The sequence below is a fragment of the Eurosta solidaginis genome, chromosome 4, assembly GCF_040869045.1.
Source record: "Eurosta solidaginis isolate ZX-2024a chromosome 4, ASM4086904v1, whole genome shotgun sequence".
In the NCBI taxonomy this organism is placed as follows: domain Eukaryota; kingdom Metazoa; phylum Arthropoda; class Insecta; order Diptera; family Tephritidae; genus Eurosta; species Eurosta solidaginis.
In genome coordinates, this window is record NC_090322.1 from 8569347 (window position 1) to 8590368 (window position 21022).

At 37.1% G+C, this 21022-nt stretch overlaps 1 protein-coding gene and 1 long non-coding RNA gene across 22 annotated transcripts in view; both read left to right on the forward strand.

The window, feature by feature from the left end:
- The window catches only part of Hers (Histone gene-specific Epigenetic Repressor in late S phase), a 545891-nt gene that overhangs the window by 127741 nt on the left and 397128 nt on the right, over positions 1-21022 (forward strand). The window lies entirely within an intron of this gene.
- Positions 7299-14278, forward strand: LOC137248959 (uncharacterized). The gene is made up of 2 exons (XR_010952226.1): positions 7299-12231; positions 12265-14278. It is a non-coding gene; the product is annotated as an uncharacterized lncRNA (long non-coding RNA).

Consider the following 21022-nt stretch of genomic DNA (forward strand, 5'->3'; position numbering starts at 1 on the left):
AAGTACATGGGACTTTTATTTATGTTTGTAGGTATGTCACCATGCTGCCACCTTGTATCGTTCCGCTATGTTAGGAACTAACGGCAGCCGTTTGCTGTAGATTTGAGGCAACTTTTTTTATTAATGACTCGTGTTGAGCAGCAAATATGCGGCGAGTAGGTGAGTGTAAATGAAGCATACTCGCTTTGAAAGAGCGAGAGTAGGAAATAAGAGAGTGTGTTAAGTGAGGTATTGCAAAGTGGCAGTATGACAGTGGTGAATTATTCGACTGTGTTGAATTCATAAAGGCTTGCATGAAGATGGAGCTCGCAATTTTTTTAAACACCGTTTTTATTGATATCATTTGTGCACTTGAAATGCATAATGATTGATTTGATCTGGTAGCAATCGCTTTGATTTAGTCGTAAGGGCTATAACCCACACAGTGGTATCACAATGGGCCAGCCGGCCTAAGTGTGTCCCTCACATTGCTGGGGCAGCCACTTTAACCGACCCTAACCTAGTCGTATATCGAAAAACAAAGCCTAGCACCAAACCACAGAAGCGTTTTAAATGAAGTGTTGGATGTTTAGATAGTTAGGTAAGGCTAAGTCTATTGTGTGGCTTGGCTCCACATTCGTCCAACCGGACTACGTTCTTGTGGTTCTCAACGAACCACTTGCTTTCGCTGATGAAAATAAGTATGATTCAAAGATCCACCTTCCCAAACTCTCCCAGACTGTTGAAAAAGAATGCGTCCAAAAATTTTAGTTGTCTTGTTTGCAATCCTGCACATCGGCAGGGAATGTGATAAATCACCTCCTATTTCTCCTCATCCTGACAGCTTCTGCAGAGGGATCTGTGATGATACCCGTAAATACTCTCACAGTTTTATTAAGCTTCATAAGGAAGTTAGTTCTTTTCTTTCACAAACATGACCATAAGGATCTTGAGACCTAGCAGTCATACCGCTTGGTCCACATCTAGTCCGTTGCCCTAATCTCATATTCCTTAAGAGATAAGCCAGCGGTAGTCGTCACCCTTAGACTTTGAAAAGTACTGTACGTATTTTTACAAAGCTTTCTGGGGGGCCATCTTCGAAGCCAAATAGTTTACTTATTGAGAATCTTGTAATAGCATAAATTCTTTTTAAGCGTGTTGGGTTTGCATGGGTGCTAGCGAGGGATGGAACAAAGTAAATTCTTAGACCGAGTTTAAAACATAGGAGCTGTAGTAAGCGAGCTTGGCACTCTTCGAACTCATTTACAGTGACTCTAGCTGCTAACAGGCATAAATAGCTAGCATTCCGGCGACTTTCTTTTTATCTAATAGGCAAAAGCACACCTCTGCTCCTACTTTAACTCTTTTCTTTACCAAATACTTCACAGGAATTCCAGAATTTGTCTGCTTGTGTGTGAAAAATGCGAATTTCAAACGTACGCACGCAAGCACACTTCCAAGCAAACACTCATACGAACGTTTAGAAAACAATAACCGTTGACTTGCCCTTTCGTACCACAGATAGTATCTGGTATCAATAAAAAATGGCACTAACAACAATAGGTATCAATAGATACTTTGTGTAACTGTAGATGTGCGAGTGCACTTTGCTTTAACATGAACACTGCATTTTATACATATATTGCTGCTACATATTTATATATGTATGCATGTACACACACACACACATACTATTACAAATAGTTTTATTTACTACATATTCATTACAGCAATAACAAATACTATGTTTGCTCCACTCTGCCACTACGAGCTAACAAATTTTATTTATTATCATTCGCTCTTTAGCATCACATTTTATTTACACGCGCATACACACACATGCACCCACACATCCATTTGAGCTTCCATATTTTTCCGTTGTTCACATCCTTTTCGCAGCATACAATGTTGCCTATAAATAGGCGTTTGCACACTTTTATACAATCTCCTAACTTTTCTGTTGCTTGCCTTTTGTGTGGCGCGCATTTGTTCGCACACGCCGCACAGTGGGCTGGATTTGGCTTTCGGTGGACTTAGGGAAATGAAAAAAATATTAGTTAATAACACAAAAACTTTGATGGGGATCGATTTTAAGTCTCATTAAATGACGTTTTTGTATATGAGTATTTTTTCATAAAGTCTTAAACAAAAAAGTTATAGCAAATAAAAAAATTTTATGTATGGGAAAAAATCACATTTTTACCGTTAACTCATTTTCCTCACATTTCCCCAAAACTTCATTAATTTATTTATATAGTTAGGGTTATATACTATGCAATGTACTCGGTTTCATGGTTCGAAAAGGTTCGCGTTTTTTTTTTTTTGTTTTTTTTTTTTTTTGTGAGCATGGCGAATCACTTTTTAATTTTGGGTAGAATTTAAAAACAAAAATGTTTTTCTTTGTTTGTTTTTTTTTGTTTTTTTTTTTTAATGTTAATATTGCGGCCACCGTGGTGTGATGGTAGCGTGCTCCGCCTATCACACCGTATGCCCTGGGTTCAACTCCCGGGCAAAGCAACATCAAAATTTTAGAAATAAGATTTTTCAATTAGAAGAAAATTTTTCTAAGCGGGGTCGTCCCTCGGCAGTGTCTGGCAAGCGCTCCGATTGTATTTCTGCCATGAAAAGCTCTCAGTGAAAACTCATCTGCCTGGCAGATGCCGTTCGGAGTCGGCATAAAACATGTAGGTCCCGTCCGGCCAATTTGTAGGGACAAATCAAGAAGAGCACGACGCAAATTGGAAGAGAAGCTCGGCCTTAGATCTCTTCGGAGGTTATCGCGCCTTACATTTATTTTTATTTATTTAATATTGCGAATCACTTTTTAATTCTGAGTAATATTTAAAAACAGAAGTATTTGATAATTCATATTATGCATTTAATTTTTTTATATTGAATTTGCATTTAGCAATCCAAAAAAGGTTCAAATCAAAAATTTAGCTATTCTAGCTGGTTCGTAAATTTTATTTTTAAATGATGCTTAATATTCCAGCTTGTTCGTTAGTACCAAAAGAGTAATTAAAGAAATCTCCAAATATACATATAGGTATATGACCAAAAAAAACTTAAAAAAAACTATTTTTATTATTTTAAGTAAATGTTGCGTTTCATATGTAGTGTGTATATTCGTACCCAATTAAAATTGAGAAACTAAAACATTTAGTTTCCTGTATCATAGTCGAGGTTTTGCGGTAAGAGTAGTAGAGATTTTACTTCTTCGGATATTTCCTCATACTTACTAGGTAATTTCGATCTTCTCGATGAAATAAATGGGTCAGAAGTAACTAACAAATTATTTAAAATGTCCTCATTTGTGGCTTTGCGACTAATTTTTCTTGCATGGTCTCGACGATATGCTCTAAAATCTTTATTTCTGGATTCAGCGGCTTCTTCGGATAACTTTCCAATAGGAATGGAACCAAAATGCTTTATTATTGAAGCTCTGTGTTCTAAAATTGTATGCACACTTGAAGGCAAGTAATACCATTAATATAGTTCGACGTAAACTGGAATAGTTTCTCTGGCGTGCATGGTGAACTTTTGTACATCTATTGGACATCCACGTGAAAGTGCCCCTAATATTGTAGAGAATCTTTGAATGAGATTTTCACTAACACCAGTTATAGAGGCGGTAGCTTTAATGTCAACGAAAAATCGTCTAGCGGTATTTCCATCATTCTTTGTACCGTGTCCTTGCTTTACCACGTCTACCAATAAACCAGTCTGAATAGTAAAAATTATTTTAGTGAAGCCAAAATTGCTGGAAATTGGAAAAAATACCTAGATGTACACATATGCTCGTTAGGGTATGTCGATATGAAACCCGGTTACTAAAAGTGTCATAACTTTTTTAAATTAGGTTTTACGAAAAAATGTTATATAACAATTGAAAAAAGATCACAGAATACGAAAATGTACATTTAAAGTCCTAAGTCACAAATTTTCAATTTCGTTCCACTGTGCGCCGCACTCCTTTGACGCAGCAGCTGACGAAGCATATAAATCACACCCAATTTTTGTTAGTTTTTTTTTCGAGTCTTTTTCTACCAACTCTCATTGCAAATGACAAGCACATGACGGTATTTTGTGTTGGTGCTGGTGCGGGTTGAAGGTGTTCACATTCTTGTTGCCAAAAATTCCTTTCTACACAAACAACAATAATGAGGAAAGAAAAAAATAAACAATGTTGGCTGCTGCAAATGTTGTCTTTTTGGTTGCTGCTCCTGCTGCTTCGTTGTCGGCTGCTGATTGTGGCTATTTGGCAGCTGCCGGCCGTACTGACTTGGTGCTGAGAATGTGGGTGTAGTTTGGGATATAATAATATATAAATCTTTTCCTATCAAGCGCTGATGAAAGCGCCAGCAAGTTCTATGGTTAAAACAACGCAATATAGCAGAAAATTATGTTTGGGTTGACCAAGTCTTTCACCAAGATGTCAACACAGCGCTGCGTATATAAGGACACCCTGTATTTTTAGCTAGTCTTATAGTTAGTGAACTCCGAAAAACTGGTCAAACGTATCCTTCTTCGTATGTTTCGGTATTATTATAATCATTACAAATATGTCCAAAAAAGCTTGCAAGTACATAATCAACAACTATACCAACCCACGCACTCAACTCTTATAAACCGGTAGACTGCAGGCTCAATTTCAAAAGTTCCCACTTATATAAGCCGAAGAATAACAAGTAAGGAAGGTTAAGTTCGGCTGTAACCGAACATTACATACTCAGTTGGGAGCTATGGTGACAACATAAGGGAAAATAACCATGTAGGAAAATGAACCTGGGTAACCCTGGAATGTGTTTGTATGACATGTGTATCAAATGAAAGGCATTAAAGAGTATTTTATGAAGGAGTGGGCCATAGATCTATAGGTGGACGCCATTTAGGGATATCGCCATAAAGGTGGATCAGGGTTGACTCTAGAATTTGTTTGTACGATATGGGTATCAAATTAAAAGTATTAGTGAGGGTTTTAAAAGGGAGTGGTGGTAGTTGTATAGGTGGTCGCTTTTTCGAGATATCGCCATAAAGGTGGACCAGGGGTGACTCTAGAATGTGTTTGTACGATATTGGTATCAAATTAAATGTATTAATGAGAGTTTTAAAAGGGAGTGGTTGTAGTTGTATATGTGAAGGCGTTTTCCAGATATCGACCAAAATGTGGACCAGGGTGACCCAGAGCATCATCTGTTGGATACCGCTAGTTTATTTATATATGTAATACCTGCCAAGATTTCAAGGGTTTTTTATTTCGCCCTGCAGAACTCTTTCATTTTCTTCTACTTAGTATGGTAGGTGTCACAACCATTTTACAAAGTTTTTTCTAAAGTTATATTTCGCGTCAATAAACCAATCCAATTACCATGTTTCATCCTTTTTTTCGTATTTGGTATAGAATTATGGCATTTTTTTCATTTTTCGTAATTTTCGATATCGAAAAAGTGGGCGTGGTCATAGTCGGATTTCGTTCATTTTTTATACCAAGATAAAGTGAGTTCAAGTAAGTACGTGAACTAAGTTCAGTAAAGATACGTCGATTTTTGCCCAAGTTATCGTGTTAACGGCCAAGAGGAAGGACAGACGGTCAACTGTGTATAAAAACTGGGCGTGGCTTCAACCGATTTCGCCCATTTTCACAGAAAACAGTTAACGTCATAAAATCTATGCCCCTACCAAATTTCAAAAGGATTGGTAAATTTTTGTTCAACTTATGGCATTAAAAGTACCGTAGACAAATTAAATGAAAAAGGGCGGAGTCACGCCCATTTTGAAATTTTCTTTCATTTTTGTATTTTGTTGCACCATATAATTACTGGAGTTGAATGTTGACATAATTTACTTATATACTGTAAAGATATTACATTTTTTGTTAAAATTTTACTTAAAAAAAAATTTTTTTTTAAAAGTGGGCGTGGTCCTTATCCGATTTTGCTAATTTTTATTAAGCGTACATATAGTAATAGGAGTAACGTTCCTGCCAACTTTCATCATGATATCTTCAACGAATGCCAAATTATAGCTTGCAAAAGTTTTAAATTACCTTATTTTAAAAGTGGGCGGTGCCACGGCCATTGTCCAAAATTTTACTAATTTTCTATTCTGCGTCATAAGTTCAACTCACATACCAAGTTTCATCGCTTTATCTGTCTTTGGTAGTGAATTATTGCACTTTTTCGGTTTTTCGAAATTTTCGATATCGAAAAAGTGGGCGTGGTTATAGTCCGATATCGTTTATTTTAAATAGCGATCTGAGATGAGTGTTCAGGAACCTACATACCAAATTTCATCAAGATACCTCAAAATTTACTCAAGTTATAGTGTTAACGGACGGACGGACGGACATGGCTCAATCAAATTTTTTTTCGATCCTGATGATTTTGATATATGGAAGTCTATATCTATCTCGATTCCTTTATACCTGTACAACCAACCGTTATCCAATCAAACTTAATATACTCTGTGAGCTCTGCTCAACTGAGTATAAAAAAACAAAAACACGCCAGAAAAGGCAACTATAACTCGCACAAGAAAGTCAATGAATGCCCTTAGTTGTGCTCTCAAATATCACAACCCATAATCATATGATATTTATTGTTCATATGTATATCACAATATGTGTGAGCCGCGCGCGTTTGTGGCATATGCTTAGGCGCCAGCATATGGAAGTAAGGAGCTCTGCGTCTGATTAAATCTATAATGTAAGTTACGTAAGTGCACATACGTTGAATGAAGGCTTGTTTGGAGCTTTTACTTAAGTGCCCAATGAATTCAAGTATGCAGTTATAAATGTGGTTTATAAATTCAGTAAAATATTATACGAATTGAAATATAATGGGAGATGAAGTTTATTGAGCATAGATGTCGACAAGTTTATTTGCAATGTAGCATTGTGCTTTACAGGCATGTAAATATAAATTTTACAAAAAATGTTCAGTAAATTGCAATTTATGCAGTAACTGTGTCACTCTGTATTCAATTGCAAACTACTAAATATTTTTTATTGCATACATTTAGGCTGACAACTCCTTTAAATATTGCTTTAGTACGCTTTTATTTTGATAGACTGGGATTATAAATAACAAATATGGGATAACCGAAATTTCTAAAAAAAACAACTTCCATTTCAATGTAACTTACTTTAAGGCGCTGATCAACTCTTAAATGAGCGCAGTGTTTAGAAGAGGGGGGCGAAACGAGCACTTTTATTAATGAGTTTATATTATTTCGCCATATACATAAATTCTAAACAGATCTTAATAACCATTCCTTTATTTGAAATAAGAAGCCAAATTTTTAGTTTCAAGTGTGGCATACTTTTTGTTGCTCTTAAATGAAGAATATGACAGGGTGCAGCAGAAAAAAAAATCTCTAAATCTGAAAGAAGCTTGTGGATAGCTTTTTCTCAAGATACCCTTTTTTCTTGGACGGGCACGGCCCTCAATTATCCCAACTAAACTAGGCCAATCCTCTTCATGTGTCCTCACCCCGTGGGAACGCCGTTAGGCATAACGCTACTAAGGGGGAAAGAAGATTTAATCGCCACTGCTTCGTATGCGAATTTCCCAGCCATCTACGAATCTGCACATTAGGGAAACTAAATTCCTCTCCAAAAACTCTGTGTATAGAGAGTCTTTCGCCGAGCAAACGAGGACTGTTAAACATTCACGTGTTCTGGGTTTTTCCAATTCAGTGGAACAGTGTGGATGGGACGGATTCTCTATCCTTCGCTCATATAAATACTCCCTGAGACCGCCTCGACCACTGAATATCTGCGTGAGGTAGTAGTTTAGCTGGCCGTGCTTCCGCTCATACCATTCATTTTTATTCCAGGCTAACTTGAAGGTCCAACGCCCTTTCCACGATTCTTCTCACCTAATAGTTGTTCGTGACCATGCGCTTTTCTTGGCTTCTTTAATTGGTCATACGATTCCAATATCATACATGTCGGCCATTTCCATTGATAGCATTGCGGATAGGATCGCGTCGTTGTTCACCATGCGATAAGCACTTACTGTTCGTATAGCAGTGCTTAGCCACTATGGGACGACAATATCGTCTGCGTAGCCGACAATTCGCATGACACCGGTAAGGTCGATTTGTAGCACATCGCCATATGTCGGATTCTATAGCCTTGGCCCTAGAATAGATGCTTGCGGGACGCCGCCGGTGATGTGTGTCCTCATCCATATCAAAGAGGAGTACTCTGTCACTAAAATATCTACCAATTATTGTGCGCAGGTAGGAATTTTCGTAACGCTGTCTGCATCCAATTCTCAGTATTAAAAGCATTTCTAATATCCAAATAATCAATGCACAGAGCTTCCTTTTACTTTGACCTCCGTTTTTATTGTATCCATCGTGGATCTTGATTTTCGAAATTCAAACTTATTATTTGACAAGCCACCGTAACATCCGTGATCGTATAACTTGTCACGTAACAATATGATTTTCGGATTATGACATACGTGAACGTACTACTTTGATCGTAATTTTGGATCGCAACATACGTGACGAGTGACTGAACATACACGTTCCGTTCCACTTTCATTCGAACACAAACTGGCGATCGTATACACACAAATTTCAATGAAAATGTAAGAAAATTGTTAAAATAGATGACCAAGTAAAATATAATAACAAATTTCAAACTCTTATTATTAACAAAGGTCGAAATTAAACAAGCTTAATCCAAGCCAAAAGGAACCCGCTTTGGCTTGCTTCAAATTTAACTTCTCCAGAAAGTAACTAAAAGCTTCTTAAGTTAAGCGCAATCTCTTCAAGAAACAGCAATAATTTTTTGTTACAAAGATATAATACATATATGATATGCTTGCGCTTTGTACGATAGGTCCAAAGGGTTAACCGCCTTTGAACTATCTTTTCATCGCCTTCGCTATTACTGGAGCTCAAACAAAACAATACAATTTGATCCATCGCAGTTATTTACTTTATTTTTTATATTTTGTCAACCAATTTGACAGTTCAAAATCTATTGTGAGCTAAAAATACAATCCAACCTAATTTAGATCGTAGAATTTATTGTGAATTGAAAATAAATTACGTTCCGTTTGCTATCGTATGTTATAATCTCATTTTGTTTATACGTTTGACGTATCACGTAATTTTCTTTCGTATGGTTGCCGATCCGTGATCGTATGTTACGATTCGGGCCCAGGGTTTGCTGTAGACGCTCGCAAATAATACGCTCGAGCATGTTTCCTATCGAGTGCAACATACAACGTAATCTGTATGAGGATGGTTTCGGCAAATGAACCAATCTTTGACGTTTCTATTAGAAGCGGTTCAAAGACCTGCTTAAAGGGGGTTAGTCTGTAACGGCATCCCTAACGAAGGTGGGTCAGTGGAAGGTTAGCTCAGTGCTTTAACGGCGTATATGTAAATATGAGTAGATGTACATTTTTTCTAAGGCTTATATGACTTTGAGTTGAGTCAACGACGAAAAAACTGTTGGGAAAAGAAGATTCGATTGAATTGGTTGATCAATAAAGACCTCACATATACTGAATGTGTCCATAGTTCATAGTTTTAAGAGGGGGAAGTTTCATACATGCAGTAAAATTTCAGCCCAACTTCGAAATTATTATCAGCGCTGCATACCTAAAAGTATACTTCGAAGTATAGCAAAACGATTCATGAAGAACACAGGGTGACTCACCATTGATGCAAGTTTTTTTTTTTTTAATTATCATGGGTGGATTGAAACGAAGTTACTTTTATTTCTATAGAAGAGGGTATACCCTGTAACATGTAAACCTTTTTAATCATTTCAAATTTGTCCTAAGGATCCAGGGAACACACAAATTTCAAATGCATCTCCTATGAGTCGTTAAAGCAATTGACTCTAACGAAGAAATCATTTATTTAATAACAACTTTTAAACAGTTAAACACGTTGCAGGGTGAATAACCATCATTTTGCAATTAGCTTCCTTACTTGAGTTGCAAATTGCAGCTATGCGCTGTAAACTAAACTTTAATTGCTCCATTACACAGGTAATTTGCATAATCTTTGCAATGCCTCGAGCACTACTGATGTGCAAATCAGATAGTGCAATCGATCGACAAAAATGTGCTTACATCATAAAAAAATTGGAAAAAAGAAAAAAATAAAATAATTTAAGGCAATGCAAAATTTAAAAAATAAAAAGTTGGAAAACTAGGAAATGTGACTGTGAGTAAAATGAAGCTATGAAAACAGCTCACCAGCTTAATACAAAGGCAACAAAAATCAAAGAGCAAGAAACCCAAAGCACAACGAAGAGAGAGTAAAGCGATTAAAATGAAAATCTTCACAGATTTCCGATGAAAGAAAACATGAAATTTTTAAGAAAACATTTTTGCTGTCCAGCAAATGTCATAAGCCGCTTTTCGCATCAGCAAACACAAGATGGGTAAGGATACGCGACGGAGAGAATGAAGGTGCGAGAAAAAGCAGAATTTTGAATGGAACTAACGGTCATAGTACGAAACGAACTGTTATTAAAGCGAGGTGAGTAAAGCCTATTAAGTAGCGGGGGCTGAGCTGTTAAATGCAGTAGAGGTGCAACATAATAAATGTGGTGAAAAAAGGAAAGCAGTTGAGAAAGGTGAATAAGCTAAAAGCTGAAGTGCTGCAGCAAAAACACGATATATACATATATAAAAACAACATGAAAGTACCTGAGGGGGTGACCACGTGCAATAGCAAAACTGCTTACAGCTGTTATCAGTAAATGCAATTGCAATAGAGAGAGAGTGCAAGTGCAATACGCGTATAGCACCACAAACACGAATGAATACTAACGGCAAAAACGCTAAATAAAAAAAAAAAAAAAAATCGTACAATAACGGCATAGCTACTACATAACGAAATCGTCAAGACTGTAAGAAGCAGAAAAACAAAACAAAAGAAGAAAGTTGTGAATGAAAAAAAAAGAAACACAACACGAGAAGCAGCTAAACTTCGTATGAGCTTACAGCATCGCGTCGTACAAACAAGAAGAGCAACAACAAAATGTATACACCTTAACATTACAGTGAATGAGTATTTTCATGACACAAAAGACAGTTGAGCGCAAGCAAGAGAATGAGCATGAAAAGCAACGTTAAAAAAATGCAAAAATAAAACAATCCCCACTTGTTTTCGCTGCCTTTGGTGTGTTGGTGTTATCGAGGCGACGTTGTGAGGATAAAGGGTTCCTACAACAGAAGACGTCATTACAACGTCGCAGCGCTTACGAGAGACTAATGACGGGAACTTTAGCTTAACAGTTTTAGTTGTCGTGGCGCTCACTAAATTGCTTTTGCAGGTTTTTTTTTGCGATTTTTGTGCTAAGCCCGAATAGTTGTTGTTAAGTTGAAGAATTTTTCGCTTACAATGGGCAAGTGCGATGGGATGATGCAGTGGCAATCGTTGTTGGTTGTTTTTGCATTGCTTCAAAACCAGCTGTGACGTTGTATGCGATTACTTACATAAATGCTTACATACGGTGTAACAGCAATGCATATATTTCTACAGGTGCAAGCAAAAAAGCAGCAGTAAAGTAATTATTTCAAAATCATAACGGTGTGGTAGAAGGGTATAGAGGTATAGCGTGAGGTAGAGAAACGAAATCAAAGAATGGCGGAGGAAGAGATGATTGAGAGAAACCTGGATAGGATGATGGAAGGAAAGCAAAGGGGGTTACAGGAAAGACTGTGGGAAAGAGATAGGCGAGGCTGAAGAAGAACGAGATGGCGACAGAGTGGTATGGTCCGATTTCAGAGCTCAATAGGTCAGTAGAAGGAAATATAGAGCATTTCAAGACCAAAATAATGGCATATCAATTTTGAAAGTAGCCTGCCTCGCCCAGAGTTGGAAGTTAAACCAAAACAGATGTTACTTTAACACGGTTCTTGAGGAGGCTTCTTATCGGTAATAAGCGATCCGGTAAATTTATTGTGTGATGCTCAGCTTACTATAGATAGCGAGCTATTCTCGTCGGGTGTTCGGTTAGCTGTTGTTGTTGTATTAACAGTGCTTCAGTTAACTCTCAGCTACTTATTGCCCAGTAGTCAACGGCATGCTGTTGTTGTTGTTGTAGCGATAATGACACTCCCCGAAGCCCTTGGGGGGTGTTATCGATGTTGTTGTTGTAGAGATAAGGACACTATAGGCTTCCTATAGGCTTCTTATTCGTAATATCGACGTTTTACAGTTTCACTTTTCAATATCAAATCGAAAAATTTTTGATAACACATCGATAAGGTACCAATAACTTTTCGATAACAGACCTATAAGAAATCAGTAACACTCCGATAACAAATCGACAACTTTTCGAAAGCAAATAATTAATTTTTGGGAACATATCTATAACTTCTTAACGCTTAACAATCGATAGTCGATAACTTTTCATAAACTTATTGATAACTGGTTCAAGGTTCGATTCAAGTTCAAGGCCAGAACAATAATTTTTTTAATGATAATTAAAAATAAAACAAAAATAATCATTAAAAAAAATTATTTATTTAATAATTTGGGAAAAATTTAAACAACGTGACATCAGTATGGACAAGGCGACAGCTGTTTCGATTATACCTTGTAAATCTCTTCAAAGTCTTTTCTCCCGGGAGTGGGATTCGAACCCGAACTCCTACGATAGTTGAAATGGTTACAAACGCATTCAGCTACGTCATGCCTTAGTTGTTGTAAAGTTTTTCCCAATTGCCTTCTTTCGCATATATTATCCACGCATCCCATACTTCGTATGTAGTTACATTTAAAAGCAATACGGGCAATCCCCGATTAATTCATATAAAAAAATTATTGTTCTGGCCTAGAGCTCGAATCGAATCTTGAATCCTTTATCAATAGGCCGATAAAACAAAATCATATCGTCATATCGATAACTTTTCAAAAACATATCAATAACTTTTTTATAATAAATCGATTACTTTTTGATAAGATATCGAAAGTTTTGGCACAAACAATCGATAACTCTTCGGAAATAACACGATAACTGTTTGATAAAAAGGCAATAACTAGGCGATAAATAAACGGTAACTTTTTAATAATCTTTGTTGTCGATAGCAAATTTATAACACTTCGATAAAAAATCTATATCTAGTCTACGCCTCGTCAACAACACACCTACAACAAAGCGATTACTTTTCGATTAGAAATAGTTAACGCACTCGAATTCATCGATAACTCATCGATATCAAACTATAAGCACTTTGATAACCAATTCACCACACGGCATTCGTTTTCGGCTTCGATTTTGACTTCCCTTTCTTTTCTTCCCTTTTTTCCCTATTTCTTATCTTTTTTTCGTTTCCTTTCCCTGCCTTGCCTTAATTTGCTGTCTGGCTACCTCCATATAGCACACCAATTGCACACGCACCACGCCTACACTACACACTACGCCTACGCATTATTCTTATGTACCTTACCATAGAACTTCCAGAGACTACGCTTACTCTTACAATTACCTTACGCTTACATTCTAGTTTCCCCCATACAGCGAGTAAAGATGTTAATCCATCAAAAGCCGAGAGCCTATTAGCTTCAAATTTAGGCGCGATCCAGTCTAATGTGATTAATGTAAATACAAAGCCTAAATGTATGCAACAAAAAATCACAACATCCACTAAAAGTTACGCATACGCCTAGTGGACCCTTTCTGCTTTTTGCCTATTCTTAAGCGTCTAGCTTGATCATCACGCGAGAGTTCACAGGTTCGCATATTATTCAATGGAATAAAATATGTTGAAAGTGGTCGACAAACCATCTTAGCAATTTTTAGTACCATCGCCAACTCGCTGCTATTATTTTCATCACAACTATTTGCTGCTGGTCTCAAGCAAAGTGCCTTCTAGTGCAGTTTTTTTGCGTTTTTTTGCATTTTTTTCGTTTTGCTGGCTTTTTAGCGAGAACCAGTCATCCAGTGAACGAATCTGTCTGCCAGCTAGTCGATGAGCCAAACAAGTGAACCAAACAAGTGAACAGACATACTTGCTATACGACATACCACATAGGAACATACAAAAATACTAAGCAAGAGCCGACCAGCAAAAGAATATTATATATGGCTATGGATGTGGAAGTCACACTTGAAGCTCGTTGCTCGCGCTCTATTCGCTGTCAATTTTAGTGCGCATTTAGCAGTCAAGGCGAACTGTTATGGAAAAATAGACACAGTGAGAAAACGTCAATAAAGCGTTGTTTTTGTTGTACGCGACGCGTTAGAACAGTGGCTTGATAAATATGAATGAAATATTTTAATAAATATAACAAAAAAAAAAACAAAACAAAACAAGCTATAAACAATAATGGAAATGTGAATTAAAGCAAAGAACAACTACAACAAACAAATTGCGACGTTTTGCAGTCCTTTTTTTTTTGTTTGTTACTAAGTTTTTCTTGAAGAGTTTTCACCACGATTTTCGATTTCGACTGGCAAGTGCAGTTGGTGCAATTGTTGTGCAACAAAAAAAGTGCAAATTTATTTAATAATTTTATTTTGTTATAATAAAAAATGCAGCGAATTTCGATAACAAATATAATTGAAAAGAAAATGTGAAAAAAAAGTAGCAGCATCGCAAGTTTATTGTGAGCAAATGTGTAAAAATACGTAAATTTTTAGGATTAATTAATTTATATTTTTGTCATGCATACTAGAGATATACGCCACAGATAAACGTCGCAGCCGCCGCCGATTTGTGTCGTTTTTCGCACGCCGCCGCCGATTGTCAAAAATATCGGCGCGGCGGCGACGGCGTCCGGCGCGTTACTATATTTTCTAATCTTTTGAGACTGTTTAAGCCATTTATTGTTCATGTCGAAAATTGGTCGGATATGGTCGAAAGTAGTATCAACGGATGCACACCACTGCCAGTTATAAGAAACTAATTGCGAAATTTAACTATTTCTAACTGTTCAAAAGTTATTTAAAACAAGTAAGGAAGGTTAAGTTCGGGTGTAACCGAACATTGCACACTCAGTTGAGAGCTATGGTGACAACATAAGGGAAAATAACCATGTAGGAAAATGAACCGAGGGAAACCCTGGAATGTGTTTGTATGACATGTGTATCAAATGGAAGGTATTAAAGAGTATTTTAAGAGGAAGTGGGCCATAGTTCTATAGATGGACGCCATTTTGGGATATCGCCATAAAGGTGGACCAGGCCTGACTCTAGAATTTGTTTGTACGATATGGGTATCAAATGAAATGTGTTAATGATAATTTTAAAAGGGAGTGGGCCTAAGTTCTATAGGTGGACGCCTTTTCGAGACATCGCCATAAAGGTGGACCAGGGGTGACTCTAGAATTTATTTTGTACGATATGGGTATCAAATGAAAGGTGTTAATGAGTATTTTAAGAGGGCGTTGGCCTTAGTTCTATAGGTGGACGCCATTTCGAGATATCGCCATAAAGGTGGACCAGGGGTGACTCTAGAATTTGTTTGTACAATATGGGTATCAAATGAAAGGTGTTAATGAGTATTTTAAAAGGGCGTGGGCCTTAGTTCTATATGTGGACGCCTTTTCGAGATATCGCCATAAAGGTGGACCAGGGGTGACTCTAAGATTTGTTTGTACAATATGGGTATCAAATGAAAGGTGTTAATGAGTATTTTAAAAGGGAGTGGGCCTTAGTTCTATTGGTGGGCGCCTTTTCGGGATATCGCCATAAATGTGGGCCAGGGGTGACTCTAGAATGCGTTTGTACAATATGGGTATCAAATGAAAGGTGTTAATGAGTATTTTAAAAGGGAGTAGGCCCTAGTTCTATAGGTGGACGCCTTTTCGGTATATCGTTATAAAAGTGGACCAGGTTTGAATCTAGAATGCGTTTGTACAATATGGGTATCAAATGAAAGGTGTTAATGAGTATTTTAAAAGGGCGTGGGCCTTAGTTCTATAGGTGAACGCCTTTTCAAGATATCGCCATAAAGGTGGACCAGGGGTGACTCTAGAATTTGTTTGTACGATATGGGTATCAAATGAAAGGTGTTAATGAGTATTTTAAAAGGGAGTAGGCCTTAGTTCTATAGGTGGACGCCTTTTCGGTATATCGTTATAAAAGTGGACCTGGTTTGACTCTAGAATGCGTTTGTACAATATGGGTATCAAACGAAAGGTGTTAATAAGTGTTTTAAAAGAGTGGGCCTTAGTTCTATGGGAGGACGCCTTTTCGGGATATCGCCATAAATGTGGACCAGGGGTGACTCTAGAATGCGTTTGTACAATATGGGTATCAAATGAAAGCTGTTAATGAGTATTTTAAAAGGGAGTAGGCCTTAGTTCTATAGGTGGACGCCTTTTCGGTATATCATTATAAAAGTGGACCTGGTTTGACTCTAGAATGCGTTTGTACAATATGGGTATCAAACGAAAGGTGTTAATAAGTGTTTTAAAAGAGTGGGCCTTAGTTCTATAGGTGGACGCCTTTTCGGTATATCGTTATAAAAGTGGACCTGGTTTGACTCTAGAATGCGTTTGTACAATATGGGTATCAAACGAAAGGTGTTAATAAGTGTTTTAAAAGAGTGGGCCTTAGTTCTATGGGAGGACGCCTTTTCGGGATATCGCCATAAATGTGGACCAGGGGTGACTCTAGAATGCGTTTGTACAATATGGGTATCAAATGAAAGCTGTTAATGAGTATTTTAAAAGGGAGTAGGCCTTAGTTCTATAGGTGGACGCCTTTTCGGTATATCATTATAAAAGTGGACCTGGTTTGACTCTAGAATGCGTTTGTACAATATGGGTATCAAACGAAAGGTGTTAATAAGTGTTTTAAAAGAGTGGGCCTTAGTTCTATAGGTGGACGCCTTTTCGGTATATCGTTATAAAAGTGGACCTGGTTTGACTCTAGAATGCGTTTGTACAATATGGGTATCAAACGAAAGGTGTTAATAAGTGTTTTAAAAGAGTGGGCCTTAGTTCTATAGGTGGACGCCTTTTCGGTATATCGTTATAAAAGTGGACCTGGTTTGACTCTAGAATGCGTTTGTACAATATGGGTATCAAACGAAAGGTGTTAATAAGTGTTTTAAAAGAGTGGGCCTTAGTTCTATAGGTGGACGCCTTTTCGAGATATCGCCATAAAGGTGGACCAGGGGTGACTCTAGAATTTGTTTGTACAATATGGGTATCAAATGAAAGGTGTTAATGAGTATTTTAAAAGGGCGCGGGCCTTAGTTCTATAGGTGGACGCCTTTTCAAGATATCGCCATAAAGGTGGACCAGGGGTGACTCTAGAATTTGTTTGTACGATATGGGTATCAAATGAAAGGTGTTAATGAGTATTTTAAAAGGGAGTAGGCCTTAGTTCTATAGGTGGACGCCTTTTCGGTATATCGTTATAAAAGTGGACCTGGTTTGACTCTAGAATGCGTTTGTACAATATGGGTATCAAACGAAAGGTGTTAATAAGTGTTTTAAAAGAGTGGGCCTTAGTTCTATGGGAGGACGCCTTTTCGGGATATCGCCATAAATGTGGACCAGGTGTGACTCTAGAATGCGTTTGTACAATATGGGTATCAAATGAAAAGTGTTAATGAGTATTTTAAAATGGAGTGGCCCTTAGTTGTATATGTGAAGGTGTTTTCGAGATATCGACCAAAAGTGGACCAGGGTGATCCAGAACATCATCTGTCGGGTACCGCTAATTTATTTATATATGTAATACCACGAACAGTATTCCTTCCAAGATTCCAAGGGCTTTTGATTTCGCCCTGCAAAACTTTTTCATTTTCTTCTACTTAATATGGTATGTGTCACACCCATTTTACCAAGTTTTTTTCTAAAGTTATATTTTGCGTCAATAGACAAATACAATTACCATGTTTCATCCCTTTTTTCGTATTTGGTATATAATTATGGCATTTTTTTCATTTTTCGTAATTTTCGATATCGAAAAATTGGGCGTGGTCATAGTCGGATTTCGGCCATTTTTTCCACCAATACAAAGTGAGTTCAGATAAGTACGTGAACTGAGTTTAGTAAAGATATATCGATTTTTGCTCAAGTTATCGTGTTAACGGTCGAGTGGAAGGACAGACGGTCGACTGTGTATAAAAACTGGGGGTGGCTTCAAGCGATTTCGCCCTTTTTCACAGAAAACAGTTATCGTCCTAGAATCTAAGCCTCTACCAAATTTCACAAGGATTGGTAAATTTTTGTTCGACTTATGGCATTAAAAGTATCCTATACAAATTAAATGAAAAAGGGCGGAGCCACGCCCATTTTGAAATTTTCTTTTATTTTTGTATTTTGTTCCAACATATCATTACTGGAGTTGAATGATGACATAATTTACTTATATGCTGTAAAGATATTAACTTTTCTTTTAAAAATTGAATTTAAAAAATTTTTTTTTTTAAAAGTGGGCGTGGTCGTTCTCCGATTTTGCTAATTTTTAATAAGCAGACATATAGTAATAAGAGTAACGTTCCTGCCAAATTTCATCATGATATCTTCAACGACTGCGAAATTACAGAATTTTACTAGTTTTCTATTCTGCGTCATAAGTTCAACTCACCTACCAAGTTTTGTCGCTTAATCCGTATTTGGTAATGAATTATCGCACTTTTTCGATTTTTCGAAATTTTCGATATCGAAAAAGTGGGCGTGGTTATTGTCCGATATCGTTCATTTTAAATAGTGATGTGAGATGAGTGCCCAGGAACCTACATACCAAATTTCATCAAGATAGCTCAAAATTTACTCAAGTTATCGTGTTAACGGACGGACGGACGGACATGGCTCAATCGAATTTTTTTTCGATACTGATAATTTTGATATATGGAAGTCTATATCTATCTCGATTCCTTTACACCTGTACAACCAACCGTTATCCAATCAAAGTTAATATACTCTGTGAGCTCTGCTCAACTGAGTATAAAAACAGGCGTTTTCGATGCTAGCTTAACACGGACTTTGCATCACCCAATTCACCAAGTTATTAAAACAAAACACTAAAAGAAAAGTTATATAATAAATTTATATGCTCACTTTGCGTATTTTTTTCAAAAAATTAATGAACAATGAATTCAAATAAAATGGCCCGAGGCGAACATGTTTTCAAATTGTCCAAGTTGTTAAAAAAAAGCAAATTACCCAAAAAAGGTGCCGATTTTTTAAAGAATTTTAAATTCAGTGATGCAAAATCCTTTAATAGGTTCTAGGCGCATAAACAGTCCTTTGGAATGTTTCTTACCTCATACTTAAGTTGAGGATTATGTACTTATGAGGAGGGTTTGAAAAATCACTTGGTCTTACATTCAAACATCTGTTGTTTATTTGCGAAACTATACAATAGCGACTGAAATGTTAATTTTGATTTTCACACTTCATCCTTCAAGACCCAAGTCTCCCGGTTTGACATAAAGTTGGCGGGCCTATGCAAAACTAGTCCCTTGGAGTGAATCACATTGATTATAGCCTATCAACCAAGTTTAAATGTCACCTACACGTTACGGCTCCTTTTAAAAATGTGAATACGTAGGCACATATACATATTTACCAGGTGAAGCTTTGTCCTTCGCAAGAACACTCAAAGTGGTGAAGCAAAAGCTTTCTTAAGACAGTCGAACTAATGACCGTGTGTGCTACTACCCTAATGTAGTGGATAGTCGAACTAGTCTGAAAAGTGAAGCTGTCATCCATAATGAGCTCTTATAGCATAAGACCGGAAAACAGCAGTTAACATCTTTCAACTTGAAATCGGTCGACTTTCATTCTAAAATATCATTTTGATTTAACGAAGACTATTGAAATCAATGTTGTGAACACAAACGTCTGAAAACTTTGATCTACATTTTTAATTATGTAGATGCGCCGAGGATTATACGATTTTCACCCATGAGTTACGCAATGACATCCACTTAGACTGCTTATGATTTCGAGGGCGGCATCCTTGGCCGAATAGTCACACCCTAACGTTTCAAGGTGTTTCTCTGGTATATCTCGGCAGCAAGCGCGATAAAAACATCCGTTAGAAAATCTTCGGAGCTACATCTAGAGCTTCTAGGAAAGTGACGTCGACAAAGGTATGAGTTCAGGAGGCGTGGTAGCGACTGGTGATCGGGATTGCTACTGTTCGCACATCGGAAATTGTAGCTTTTAAAAACAGCCGAAAAAACTGGAGGCGCCCTGTGCCACGAGAGTCATGAGTATTAATAGACCATTAATAGCAACCGCATGTCGCCTTTGTGCGTGACCGCCAAGGAGCCACAAATGATTTAAAGAAATTGTGTTCCCGACGATTATTAGGAGTTAACCCCGAGATATACAGACAAGAGTGTGACCATTTTATGTATCTCCAATTCCAAAGACCGGGGTTAGGTTCGAAGCCTCTCTGGAGTAAGTGAACGAGGGACAATCCCTCCGCAAGGAGCTACTCCTGAAAATTGTTGAACGATCTGCGAGATTTTGAGGCAAAAACCCCGGATCTTTCCGAAATGGCCAAAACGTCGATTTCCCTAAATATATACAAACAAAACCTTTCCTAAATATTATTTTTTTAAATAGAAAAATCAAGCTTTTTAAAGTAAGAACACCGGCGTACGCCGGCGCGCCGTCAACGCCGCCGCCGCCGGTACATAATAGAGCCTACGCCGCCGCCGCCGATAAAGTGATCGGCGTAAACCTCTAATGCATACATACATACATACAAACGCGTTTAAATATATGTATGTGTATGTCTTTGTAAATTTCTGCCGGCTATTCTTGTCCTTATATGGAAGAATGTGAAATTGGAAATTTAGATTTTTTTTGTTGTCATGCAACAATAAAAGTTGATTTTTTTAGTAAATAATAGCAACAACAAAGCCAGCAGTTTATCAACAAATATGGAGAAATTTCAAAAAGTAAATAATACTACGATAACATAGAAGAAGATAAACGACAGTGGAAAGGAAAAACGAATGTCTTTATTATAGAAATTAAAAAAAATATTGAATGAAAAAAATTACAAAATAAATTACATAAATAAAGTATTGTTTTACTATTAAAGAGCAAACAATTTAGCAGCGAATATAATTTAAAT